This window comes from Aotus nancymaae, unplaced genomic scaffold (genome assembly GCF_030222135.1).
Source record: "Aotus nancymaae isolate 86718 unplaced genomic scaffold, 86718_ANA_hifiasm-v0.15.2.pri h1tg000014l, whole genome shotgun sequence".
NCBI lineage: Eukaryota > Metazoa > Chordata > Mammalia > Primates > Aotidae > Aotus > Aotus nancymaae.
Window position 1 is genome coordinate 101,049,407 of NW_026988425.1, and position 12,502 is coordinate 101,061,908.

At 37.8% G+C, this 12,502-nt stretch overlaps 1 protein-coding gene across 6 annotated transcripts in view; it reads left to right on the forward strand.

The window, feature by feature from the left end:
- FER (FER tyrosine kinase) overlaps positions 1–12,502 on the forward strand; it is a 520,940-nt gene that overhangs the window by 11,092 nt on the left and 497,346 nt on the right. For 5 of the 6 annotated variants that reach the window (XM_012459750.2, XM_012459791.2, XM_012459801.3 and 2 more), the window contains exon 2: positions 1,944–2,089. The exons of the other annotated variant lie outside the window; for it this stretch is intronic. The gene's annotated coding sequence lies outside the window, so the exon portion shown is untranslated. The remainder of the gene's footprint in view (positions 1–1,943; positions 2,090–12,502) is intronic. 6 annotated transcript variants of the gene reach the window in all.

Below are 12,502 nucleotides of genomic sequence, written 5' to 3' on the forward strand. Positions count from 1 at the left end.
GATGAGCTCTCACTATGCTATCCAGGAGGGTTTGGAACTCCTAGACTCAAGTGATCCTCCTGCCTTGGCCTCCCAAAGTGCTGAGGTTACTGGTATGAGCCACCTTATCTGGCCATCATTAACATTTTTATATTTAAAAATAATTTTGTCATGAATTTTATCATTTTATGTAACAACTCTTGTTGAAGCCTAACTTTACACCAAAGTGTACAAATCAGAGGAAACCATAATTCATTCTGGAATTTCATTCATTTGGTAGTCACTTGTTTGATGGCTACTGTGTTCCAGGTATTGTGCAAGCTGCTATATTAAGATAGAAATTTCTGTCTTAATCATGTCACAGTTTTGTGGAAGAAGAGAAATATGTTAACACTTTAATTGTATGTAGATTAGATTTCTAACCAATTCTAGCTTTAGGAGCTTTGCTATATCTAGAAGGGAATAAAATGCTTTCCTGGGGACAAAGGCACCCTTTGGAAATAGTTAAAATATTAGAAAAGTGGACTTGGAGAATATGCCTGACATACTGTGTTTGATCTGTTTCCTGACCGGAAGGAAAGGAGTAATCTTGTTGGTAACATTTATGGAATGTTATCTGATTCACGTGAAAGTCAAGGAAGTAGGGGAAATGACGGGAAACAGAATAGGCAAACAAACAAAAAAAGAGCTTGGAAGAAGGGGAGAGCTTATGATAAACCAGGAAGTTGGGATTAAAAATAGGAGGATACAAGCAAAAAGTGAGAAGTTGTAACAGGGCTGTAAACTGCATATATTGGCATCAGTGATAAAGGAGAGAGTCAGTGTCCAAAGAACCTCTCAGAAGAGTTCACAGTTTTTAAGGACTGAGGGGAGAACAGTTAATTCAAGGGTCATACTTTGACATACTAAAGCATATGAGGCAGAGGCCAGATGTGGTGGCTCACGCCTGTAATCCCAGCACTTTGGGAGGCCGAGGCGGGCCGATCACCTAAGGTCAGGAGTTCAAGACCAGCCTGGCCAACATGGTGAAATCCTGTTTGTACTGAAAACACAAAAATCAGCTGGTGGCAGATGCCTGTAATCCCAGCTATTTGGGAGGCTGAGACACAATAAATCACTTGAACCTGGGAGACAGAGGCTGCAGTGAGTCGAGATCATGCCATAGTACTCCAACCTGGGCGACACAGTGAGATTCCATCCCAAACAAACAAACAAACAAACAAACAAAGCATATGAGGCAGAGAAAGTTCATGTTTGCTGGGGGAATCCTTCCCCAACCTTCCCCAGCCTTTGAAAAAGTTTTTCTTATGTACTAGTTTAGCCTGTAATATTTTAACAAGCATAATCACTGGCTGCTTCTGATGCCTTTCAAACTGGTTTTTGAGACAGTGTCTTGCTCTGTCACCCAAGCTGAAGTGCAGTGGCGTGATCATGGCTCACTGCAGCCTCAACCTCCTTGGCTCAAGTAATCTTCCCACTTCATCTTCCCAGATAGCTGGGACTGCAGGTGTGTGCCACCATGCATAACTAATTTTTAAACTTTCTGTAGAGACTGGGTTTCAATATATTGCCCATGCTGGACTTGAACTTCTTGACTCAGGCCATCCTCCCACTTTGGCCTCCCAAAGTGTTGGGATTACAGATGGGAGCCACTGTGCGTGGTGTGTTTCAAACCTGAAGTTAGTTTTATGATGTAAAAATGGAGAAAGACATGAATTATCTCTTGAAAACTGAGGGAATAGATTGGAGGAGAAGGTAAAAATACATTACTCTTTTGGAAAGTTAGAGAAAGATAGGGGAGGGAGTAAGCAATGGATAGATAAATACATGTAGCGTTCTTAACGTAGCAATTGTCATAAGCTGCCACAGTTGATTTCCAGAAATAGCCAGGTATACTGAAAGTGTACATTTTTATCTCTTTATCTGTAGTGAACAGTTCTGACTTCTTGAATTTCTTCTTGCAGCTCATGTTTTTTGGCTAGACCTATGATCATTTTCACTAGACTTCACTGGACGTTTTCTCAAGTGTCTTCTTCGTCCCTAATGTGTGACATCTCAACATGGAGTCGCTACTTTAGCTAAGGCATGATCAGCAATGAACAGTAGTAAGGTAGGATTACTTTACTCTTCTTAGTAAGTTACTAAAACATTTTTTATTTTGGGTCTCTGAAATTGTGACTTGTCTTGATTTTGTAGTATTCTTTATGTTAGATTATTCTCCTGTCTATGTAGGCTATGATCATTTTGTATTTGTGTTTATTTATTTTTTGCTTGTTATTTATCTCAGTGATTTTATCTCATTTGTGACATAATTATTTTTCTCAACTAACACTTATAATTAGCAGAACCCCAATCTATATCTCTTCCTCAACCTGTGTGTCCACCAGTCTGTTGTTTTACCACTTGGCACTAATCTGAACATACCATATTTTTCTTCTCAAATACTTGCACTTTGTTCTGGTTTCTGTATTTTCATTAATGGCATTATTAACCTCATTGTCTAATCATATATTCATTGACTATTTCATTAATTCATTTGAGGTACATTGATATTCTTCTAAGTATCGTACAATGTGCTGCTTCAGTGAATGTAATGATGAATAAGCTGGATATTCCATCCTTATTTTAACCCTACATTCTGGGGGAGGGGACAGGTTAAAAAATAAATTGACAAAACAATTATGAATTATACTACAATTTTTTAAGGAAAGCACACAAACAGATAATTTGAAAATGAGGGGGTGGATTATACTTTAGATAGGTTCATATAAGGCTCCTCTGAGGAGTTGATATTTAAGATGAGACCTATTGTATGAGAAGGAGCTATTTAAAGAGTGAGTAGTGTATGTGTGTTGGGGCAGGGGAACGGAGTTGTTTTTGATTGAAAGAGCGTTCTCATTAGAAGGAATACTGTGTGCAGAGACCCTGAATGAGGAAAGAGCTTGGTGAATTTGAGGGACCAAAAAATACCAGTGTGGTTGACACAGTGAAAGAGGGCAGATGTGGGTAGGAAGAAGTTATAAAAATATTTAGGGCTTTGAAGGTTTTGGCCTGCAGTTTGCATTTTATATCATTTTATCTACTGTGTGAGACATGGACTGGTTGAAATGAAAGTGAAAGCTGGCTTTTAGGAGCTGAGGTAAGATAGTGGTAGCCTGCATGATGGTGGTGGCAATAAGGGCGGGATGGATGGATTAGAGATGCGTTTTTTTGTGTGTGTTTTTTTGAGACAGAACTCATAGGACTTATATATTGTTTGGGCATGGAGAGAAAGAGAGAGAACATACTCAAGGATGACTTTAAGAATTTTGGTTTCTGAGCAACTGATTAGAAGCTGATGTACAGAAACCTTTTAGAAAACTATCTTTCCTGTAACTGATGGATTGCTTGTTTTACTAAAAGGCAATTAGCTATAGTGCTAGAAATAATATTAGTGCTGGAAATAAAGCATCTGGCAAATTTGTAATATATACTAGTTAGTACTTTATTTTGCTTTTTTTCCCACTGATAATTAGTTTAGTATGATTTGATTTTGTTTTGTTTTGTTTTGTTTTTTTTGAGATGGACTTTCACTCTTGTTGCCCAGGCTGGAGTGCAATGGCACGATCTTGGGTCACTGTAACCTCCACCTTCCAGGTTCAAGCAATTCTCCTGCCTCAGCCTCCCGAGTAGCTGGGATTACAGACATGTGCCATCACACCCAGCTGATTTTGTATTTTTAGATGAGATGGAGTTTCTCCATGTTGATCAGGTTGGTCTTGAACTCCCAACTTCAGGTGATCCACCTGCCTCGGCCTCCCAGAGTGCTGGGATTACAGGCATGAGCCACCGTGCCTGGCCTTGTATGATTTTTAATTAATTATGAGTTGAATTTTATGTGACTTCAGAGTCTTTCTGGAAGTGAAAATAATTGGTCTATATTTTTATACTGAGTTTTAAGTCTACTCTCCCTTGTGCTCTTTTAAAAGAGATAATTGTTTTAAGATTTTTGGCCAGTCTGAAATCTTCTCAGACTGTTAATTCAAAGTTTTAATATGTAATTTTATTATTATTTTATTTCGAAGATTTTCTTTTTTCTTTCTTTGTGGGACAGAGTCTCGCTGTATTGCCCAGGCTGGAGTGCAGTTGCACAATCACAGCTTATTGCAGCCTTGAGATGAAGACAGAGTTTTGTTAGGTTGCCTAGGCTGGTCTCCTGAGCACAAGCCATCCTCCCACCTCAGCCTCCCAGAGTGTTGGGATTACAGGTGTGAGCTACAGCTCCTGGCCTATTTGGAGATTTTCAAGCATCCCATCCTTAGATGTATGTCATACTAACCTCGCTTGAAAGCATCTAGCTTTTTCTAAATTCCTAGGAAGTTCATTTATTATCTTTTTGGTTTTAAAGCTTCATCAGAGGATATTTATATTCAACTTCTTAGGATTGTTATTTTAGGTGTAAAATGAAATGGAATAAAAATTAAAATAAATCTATGTATTATTTGTTTCTTCCAAATTCATCAGTAGTCCTATGTTTCATTTTTTCTCTGAAGAATTTTTTTTTTTTAGAAGGAGTCTCACTCTGTCACCCAGGCTGGAGTGCAGTGGCGCAATCTCAGCTCACTGTGGCCTCTGTCTCCCAGGTTCAAGCAATTCTCTTCCTCAGCTTCCCAAGTAGCTGGGATTACAGGCTCCTGCAACCATGCCTGGCTAATTTTTGTATTTTGAGTAGAGACAGGGTTTCACCGTGTTGGCCAGGCTGGTCTTGAACTCCTGATCTCATGATCCTCCCACCTTGGCCTCCCAAAGTGCTGGTATTACAGGTGTGAGCCACTGCACCCAGCCCCTCTGAAGAATTTTTCACTTATTTTCTCAAAAAAGAGTTAGTAGTTGTTTGTGCTCTATATAAAAGGCATTTGGTTGTCTGTTTTAACTATTTTATTTTTATCCTTACAATAGTTCTATTTTTTCTTCTTTGCATATGGTTATCTTTTGAGTTTTAGAGCTGAGAGGTACTACTAGAATAATGGGATTGTATAACTGAAAAATGCCTTGGAGATTATTCCATTTCCTTCTCCTTTAGCTGGGACCTAGAGAGGTTCTGTGACCTGCCCAAGATCATGTAGCTGGTTTTCATGATTGTTGAGACTAGTGCTGCTTTAATTCATCATGCTTCAAACTGGCCTCCTCTCCTGCTTTCTGTATTTCTCTCCTTTCAACATTCATTTTGAAAATGTTCAGTGCTACATCAAAATTGAATGTATAGGACAATGAACACCTATATTACCATTTATCTGGACTCACTGTTAGCATTTTGCCACATTTTCTCTTTTTACATATTTATATGTTTAAAAAATCATTTGAAACAATATTAAAGACATCAAGATAACTTAAAAACTTTTAGCATGCAGAGCCTAAGAAAATGGATAATTTTCTACATAATTATAGTACCAATGTCATATATAAGAAAATAACCATTAACATTAAGAATATATTTGTCTTAGTTTGTTTTGGCTGCTATGAGAAAATACCTGGGACAGGGTAATTTATAAACGATGGAAATTTATTTCTCATAGTTACGGAGTCTAGGAAGTCCAACATCGAGACATCAGCAGGTTTAGTGTCTGGAGGAGTCTTGTTCTTCATAGATGTTCCTTTCTGGTGACCTCATATGACAGGAAGAATGGAACTGCAAAGGGAGAATGCAGCTCTCTGTAGCCTCTTTTATAGGGCATTAATTCTTTATATGAGTACAGATCATTCATGGCCGAATCACCTCCTGAGGGCCCTTACTCTTAATACTGTCACCTTGGGGTTAAGTTGAATTTTGGAGGGACACATACATTCAAACCATAGTAATGTTTAATGCAGTGGTTCATATTCAGATCTGCCCAGTTATCCCTAAAAATATGTATATATATTTGTTACAGGATTCAAATAGGTTTCATGGATTGCATTTGGTTCTTACGCCTCTCTATTCTTTTTTATTTTCAAACAGCTTCTTGCTTTTTTTTTTTTTCGTGATCTATATTTTCAGAGATAAAATTTGTATGTACTTAGCATCTCTTCTGGGAATTGCCTGGTTTCTTAGAGTACTATTCATTTAAAATTTATTTGCAGTTTGCTTTTTTGTTTAAATTCTCTGAGAGAGCTGGAGATAACATTGTCATTCCAAGCTTTTTTTTTTCCAAAACATAATTTCAGCTTTAAATATACACTGCATTGGCTGAGGTTTTTATAATTGGTTGCATTTAGTTAAAGATAAGAAAACTGGGAGATGTTTGTTGGACTTGATCTGCTGGCACTAGTCAGCAATTGAAATTCAAGGAGTTCCTCCTCCACCCTCCATTGCCTGTACCCACCTTTAAAGCAGGAATTCTATCTAGGAATATGTATCTATTAATAGTAGCTTTGGACATTATAAAGCAGTAGCAGTGTAGTCTTTCAAAAATGCAAACTTTCAAGTCAGAAACAGATTAAAATGCAAATGATGTGTAAGCAAGTACACAGAGGCACTCAGAGCTAAGCACAATAAGAAAAGATTTAATTAAATTCTTTCTCTGGTACTTATGTAGAACTGTCACTCAGTGAGTGTTCTCTTTTACCTTCTTGCCTTTTGAGAAGTGTATGAAATTAGGAAAGAGTGTAGCTCTTTTTGGGAGGAGGTGGGGTAACTTTTAAGCAGGATATTTACTTTTATTTATTAATTTTTTCTTTATTAAGTTCAGGGATACATGTGCAGGATATGCAGGTTTATTATATAGGTAAATGTGTGCCATGGTGGTTTGCTGCACAGATCATCCCATCACCTAGGTATTAAGCCCAGCATTCATCATTCTTCCTAATGCTCTCCCTTTCCCCATTCCCCTGCTGCCCCACAGGCCCCAGTGTGTATTGTTTCCCTCACTGTGCTCATGTGTTCTCATTGTTCAGCTCCCACTTATAGGTGAGAACATGCAATATTTTGTTTTCTGTTCTTGCATTACTTTGCTGACGATTATGGCTTCCAACTCCTGTACCCCTTTTTTTTTTTGAGACGGAGTCTAACTCTGTCACCAGGCTGGCGTGCAGTGGTGCCATTAACCTCCACCTCCCAGATTCAAGCGATTCTCCTGCCTCAGCCTCCCGAGTATCTGGGATTACAGACACATACCACCATGTCCAGCTAATTTTTGTATTTTTAGTAGGGATGGGGTTTCACCATGTTGCCTAGGATGGTCTTGATCTCCTGACCTTGTGATCTGCCCACCTCAGCCTCCTGAAGTGCTGGAATTACAGGTGTGAGCCACTGCACCTGGCCAATGCATGTCCTTTCAAAGGACATAATCTCATTCCTTTTTATGGCTGCATAGTTTTCCATGGTGTATATCTACCACATTTTCTTTATCCATTCTGTCATTGATGGGAATTTAGGTTAATTTCATATCTTTGCTATTGTGAATAGTATGGGAGTGAACATACATGTGCATGCATGTATCTTTATAATAGAATATTGGGTATATATCCAGTAATGGGATTGCTGGGTCAAATGGTATTTCTGTCTCTAGGTCTTTGAGGAATCACGACACTGTTTCTACAATGGTTGAACTAATTTGCACTCTCACCAACGGTGTAAAAGCATTCATTTTTCTCCATAACTTCACTAGCATCTGTTGGTTTTTGACTTTTTAATAATAGTCATTCTGACTATTGTGAGATGGTATCTCATTGTTTGTTTATTTATTTTACTTTAAGTTTTGGGATACATGTGCAGAATATGCAGGTTTATTACATAGGTATATGTGTGCCATGGTGGTTTGCTGCACCTATTGACCCGTACTCTAAGTTACCTCTCCTCACTGTGCCCCAACCCCCAACAAGCCCTGGTGTGTGTTGTTGCCCTCCCTGTGTCCATGCATTCTGATTATTCAGCTCCCACTTATGAGTGAGAACATTTGGTGTTTGGTTTTCTGTTCCTGTGTTAGTTTGCTGAGGATAATGGCTTCTAGCTTCATCCATGTCCCTGCAAAAGATAGGATCTCATTCCCTTTTATGGCTGCATAGTATTTCATGATATATATGTACCATATTTCTTTATCCAGTCTATTATTGATGGGCATTTGGGTTGGTTCCATGACTTTGTTATTGTAAATAGTGCTGCAATAAACGTGTGTGTGTGTGTGTGTGTGTGTGTGTGTGTGTGTGTGTCTTTATGGTTCCTTTGAGTATATACCCAATAATGGGATTGCTGGGTCAAATGGTATTTCTGATTCTAGATCCTTGAGGAATTGCCATACTGTCTTCCACAATGGTTGAATTAATTTACATTCCCAGCAGCAGTGTAAAAGCATTCCTGTTTCTTCACAGCCTCGCCATTATCTGTTGTTTCTTAACTTTTTAAGAATCACCATTCTGACTGGCATGAGAGGGTATCTCATTCTGGTTTTGGTTTGCATTTCTCTAATGATCAGTGATGTGGAGGTTTTTTTCATATGCTTGTTGGCTACATAAATGTCTTCTTTTGAGAAGTGTCTGTTCATATCCTTTGCCCACTTTTAGATCCTTTTTCTTTTTCTTGTAAATGTTTTATGTTGTAAATTCTGGATATTAGATTTTTGTCAGATTTGGGTAGATTGCAAAAGTTTTGTCCCATTCTGTTGCCTGTTCACTGTGATGATAGTTTCTTTTGCTGTGCAGAAGAAGCTCTTTAGTTTGATTAGATCCCATTTGTCAGTTTTGGCTTTTGTTGCAATTGCTTTTGGCATTTTCATGATGAAGTCTTTGTCCATGCCTATGTCCTGAATGGTATTGCCTAGGTTTTCTGCTAGAATTCTTATGGTTTTTGGTTTTACATTTAAGTCTTTAATCCATCTTGAGTTAATTTTTGTATATGGTATAAGGAAGGGGTCCAGTTTCAGTTTTCTGCATATGGCTAGCCAGTTTTCCCAGCACCATTTATTGAATAGGAGATCCTTTCCCCATTGTTTGTTTTTGCCAGGTTTGTCAAAGATCAGATGGTTGTAGATGTGTGGTGTTATTTCTGTGGTCTCTGTTCTGTTCCATTTGTTTGTATGTTTGTTTTGGTATCAGTACCATGCTGCTTTGGTTACTGTATCCTTTTAGTATGGTTTGAAGTCAGGGTAGTGTGATGCCTTCAGCTTTGTTCTTTTTGCTTAGGATTGTCTTGGCTATATAGGGTCTTCTTTGATTTGATATGAAATTTAAAGTAGTTTTTTTCTAATTCTGTGGAGAAAGTCAATGGTAGCTTAATGGAATAGCATTGAATCATAAATTACTTTGGGTAATATGGCCATTTTCACCATATTAATTCTTTCCATGAGGTTGGAATATTTTTCCATTTTTTTGTGTCTTCTCTTATTTCCTTGAGCAGTGTTTTGTAGTTTTCCTTGAAGATGCCCTTCACAACCCTTGTTAGCTATATTCCTAGGTATTTTATTTTCTTTGTAGCAGTTGTGAATGAGAGTTCATTCATGATTTGGCTCTCTGCTTGTCTGTTGTTGGTATAAACATTGTTTTTGTATACTAAGACTTTGCTGAAGTTGCTTATCAGCTTAAGGAGTTTTTGGGCTGAGACAATGGGATTTTCTAAATATAAAATCATGTCCAGAGACAGTTTGACTTTCTCTCTTCCTGTATGAATGCCCTTTATTTCATATCCAGCCAAACCAAGCTTCGTAAGTGAAAAAGAAATAAAATCCTTTTCCAACAAGCAAATGCTGAGAGATTTCAGCAAACAGGCAGTGTTTGACTTTCTCTCTTCCTATTTGAATACCCTTTATTTCTTCCTCTTTTTTTTTTTTTTTTAAAGACGAGGTTTCACCATGTTGGTCAGGCTGGTCTTGAACTCCCTACCTCAGGTGATCTGCCGCCTTGGCCTCCAAAGTGCTTGGATTACAGGCATGAGCCACCACTCCCGGCCTATTTCTTCCTCTTGCCTGATTGCCCCGGCCAGAACTTCCAATACTGTGTTGGATAGGAGAGGTGAGAAAGGGCATCCTTGTCTTGTACCAGTTTTCAAAGGGAATGCTTCCAGCTTTTGCCCTTTTTTATATGATGTTGGCTGCGGGTTTGTTATAAATAGCTGTTACTATTTTGAGATATGTTCCATCAATACCTAGTTTATTGAGAGTTTTTCACATTAATGGATGTTGAATTTTATCAAAGGTTTTTTCCCTGTATCTATTGAGGTAATCATGTGGTTTTTTCCTTTAGTTCAGTTTATATGATGAATTATGTTTATTGATTTGTGTATATTGACCAGCCTTTCATCCCAGGGATGAAGCTGACTATAAACTTTTTGATGTGCTGCTGGATTCAGTTTGCCAGTATTTTATTGATGATTTTTGCATCAATGTTTATCAGGGATATTGGCATGAAATTTTCTTTTTTTTGTTATGCCTCTTCCTGGTTTTGCTATCAGGATGATACTGGCTTCATAAAATGAAGTAGGGAGAAGTCCCTCCTTTTTAATTGTTTGGAATTGTTTCAGAAAGAATGATAGCAGCTCCTGTTTGTATTTCTGGTAGAATTTGGCTGTCAATCTGTCTGGTCCTGGAATCTTTTTGATTGGTAGGCTGTTAATTACTGCCTCAATTTCCAAACTTCTTACTGGTCTATTCAGGGATTTGTCCTCTTCCTGGATTAGTCTTGGTAGAGTGTATGTGTCCAGGAATTTATCCATTTCTTCTAGATTTTCTTTTTTTTTTTTTTTTCCTTTTTGCTTTCAGGTGTTTATAGTATTCTCTGATAGTAGTTTGTTATTTCTGTGGGGTCGGTGATAACCCCTGTGTCATTTTTTATTGTGTCTATTTGATTCTTTTGTTTTTTCTTTATTAGTCTAGCTAGTGGTCTATCTATTTTGTTAATTTAAAAAAAAAAAAACCAGTTCCTGGATTCATTAATTCTTTTGAATGGTTTTTCGTGTCTCTGTCTTCTTCAGTTCTGCCCTGATCTTAGTTATTTTTTGTTTTCTGCTAACTTTTAGATTAATTTGCTCTTGCCTCTCTAGCTCTTTTAATTGTAATGTTAGTGTGTTGATCTGAGATCTTTCTAGCTTTCTGATGTGGGCATTTAATGCTACAAATTTACTTCTTGACACTACTTAGCTGTGTCTGAGAGATTCTGGTACATTGTCTCTTTGTTCTCAATGGTTTCAAAGAACTTCTTGATTTCTGCCTTAATTTTATTATCTACCCAGTAGTCACTCAGGAGCAGGTTGTTCAATTTCTGTGTAATTGTGTGGTTTTGAGTGAATTTCTTAATACTGTGTTCCAATTTGACTGCACTGTGGTCTGAGAGGCTGTTTGTTAAGATTTCAGTTCTTTTGCATTTGCTGAGGAGTTTTTTACTCCCAATTATGTGGTCAGTTATTTGTGGCACTGAGAAGAATGTGTATTCTGTTGATTTAAGCTGGAGAGTTCTGTAGATGTCTTTTAGATCCACTTGATCCAGAGGTAAGTTCAAGTCCTGAATATACTTGTTAATTTTCTGTTTCGTTGATCTGTCTGATATTGACAGTGGATAATTAAAGCCTCCCTCTCTTATTCTGTGGGAGTCTAAGTCTCTTTGTAGGTCTCTAAGAACTTGTTTTATGAATCTGGGTTCTCCTGAATTGGGTGCATATATATTTAGAATAGTTAGCTCTTCTTGTTGAATCAATCCCTTTACCATTATGTAATGCCCTTCTTTGTCTCTTTTGATCTTTGTTGGTTGAAAGTCTGTTTTGTCAGAGGTTAGGATTGCAACCGTAGCTTTTTTTGGCTTTGCATTTGCTTGGTGAATTTTCCTCCATCCCTTTATTTTGAGCCTATGTGTATCTTTTCCTGTGAGATGGTTCTCCTGAATACAGCACACCAATGAGTCTTGACTATCCAATTGGCCAGTCTGTGTCTTTTGATTGGGGCATTTAGCCCATTTACATTTAAGGTTAATATTGTTATGTGTGAGTTTGATCCTGTCATCATGATGCTAGCTGGGTATTTTGCACACTAGTTGATGCAGTTTCTTCATAGTGTCATTGGTCTTTATATTTTGGTATGTTTTTGCATGGCTGGGACTGCTTTTTCCTTTCCTTACTTAGTGCTTCTTTCAGGATCTCTTGCAAGGCAGGTGTAGTGGTAACGAAATCTCTCAGCATTTGCTTGTCTGGAATGGATTTTATTTCTTCTTCACTTACGAAGCTTAGTTTGGCTGGATATGAAATTCTGGGTTGAAAATTATTTTCTTTAAGAATACTGAATAGTGGCCTCCACTTTCTTCTTCCTTGTAGAATTTCTGCTGAGAGGTCCACTGTTAGTCTAATGGCTTCCCTTTGTAGGTGACCTGGCCTTTCTCTCTGGCTGCACTTAACATTTTTTCCTTCATTTCAACGTTGGAGAATCTGATGATTATGTGTCTTGGGGTTGATCTTCTCATGGAGTATCTTAATGGTGTTCTCTTTATTTCCTGAATTTGTATGTTGGCCTGTCTTGCTAGGTTGGGGAAGTTCTCCTGGATAATTTCCTGAAGTGTGTTTTCTAGCTAGATTCCATTCTCCCTGTATCCT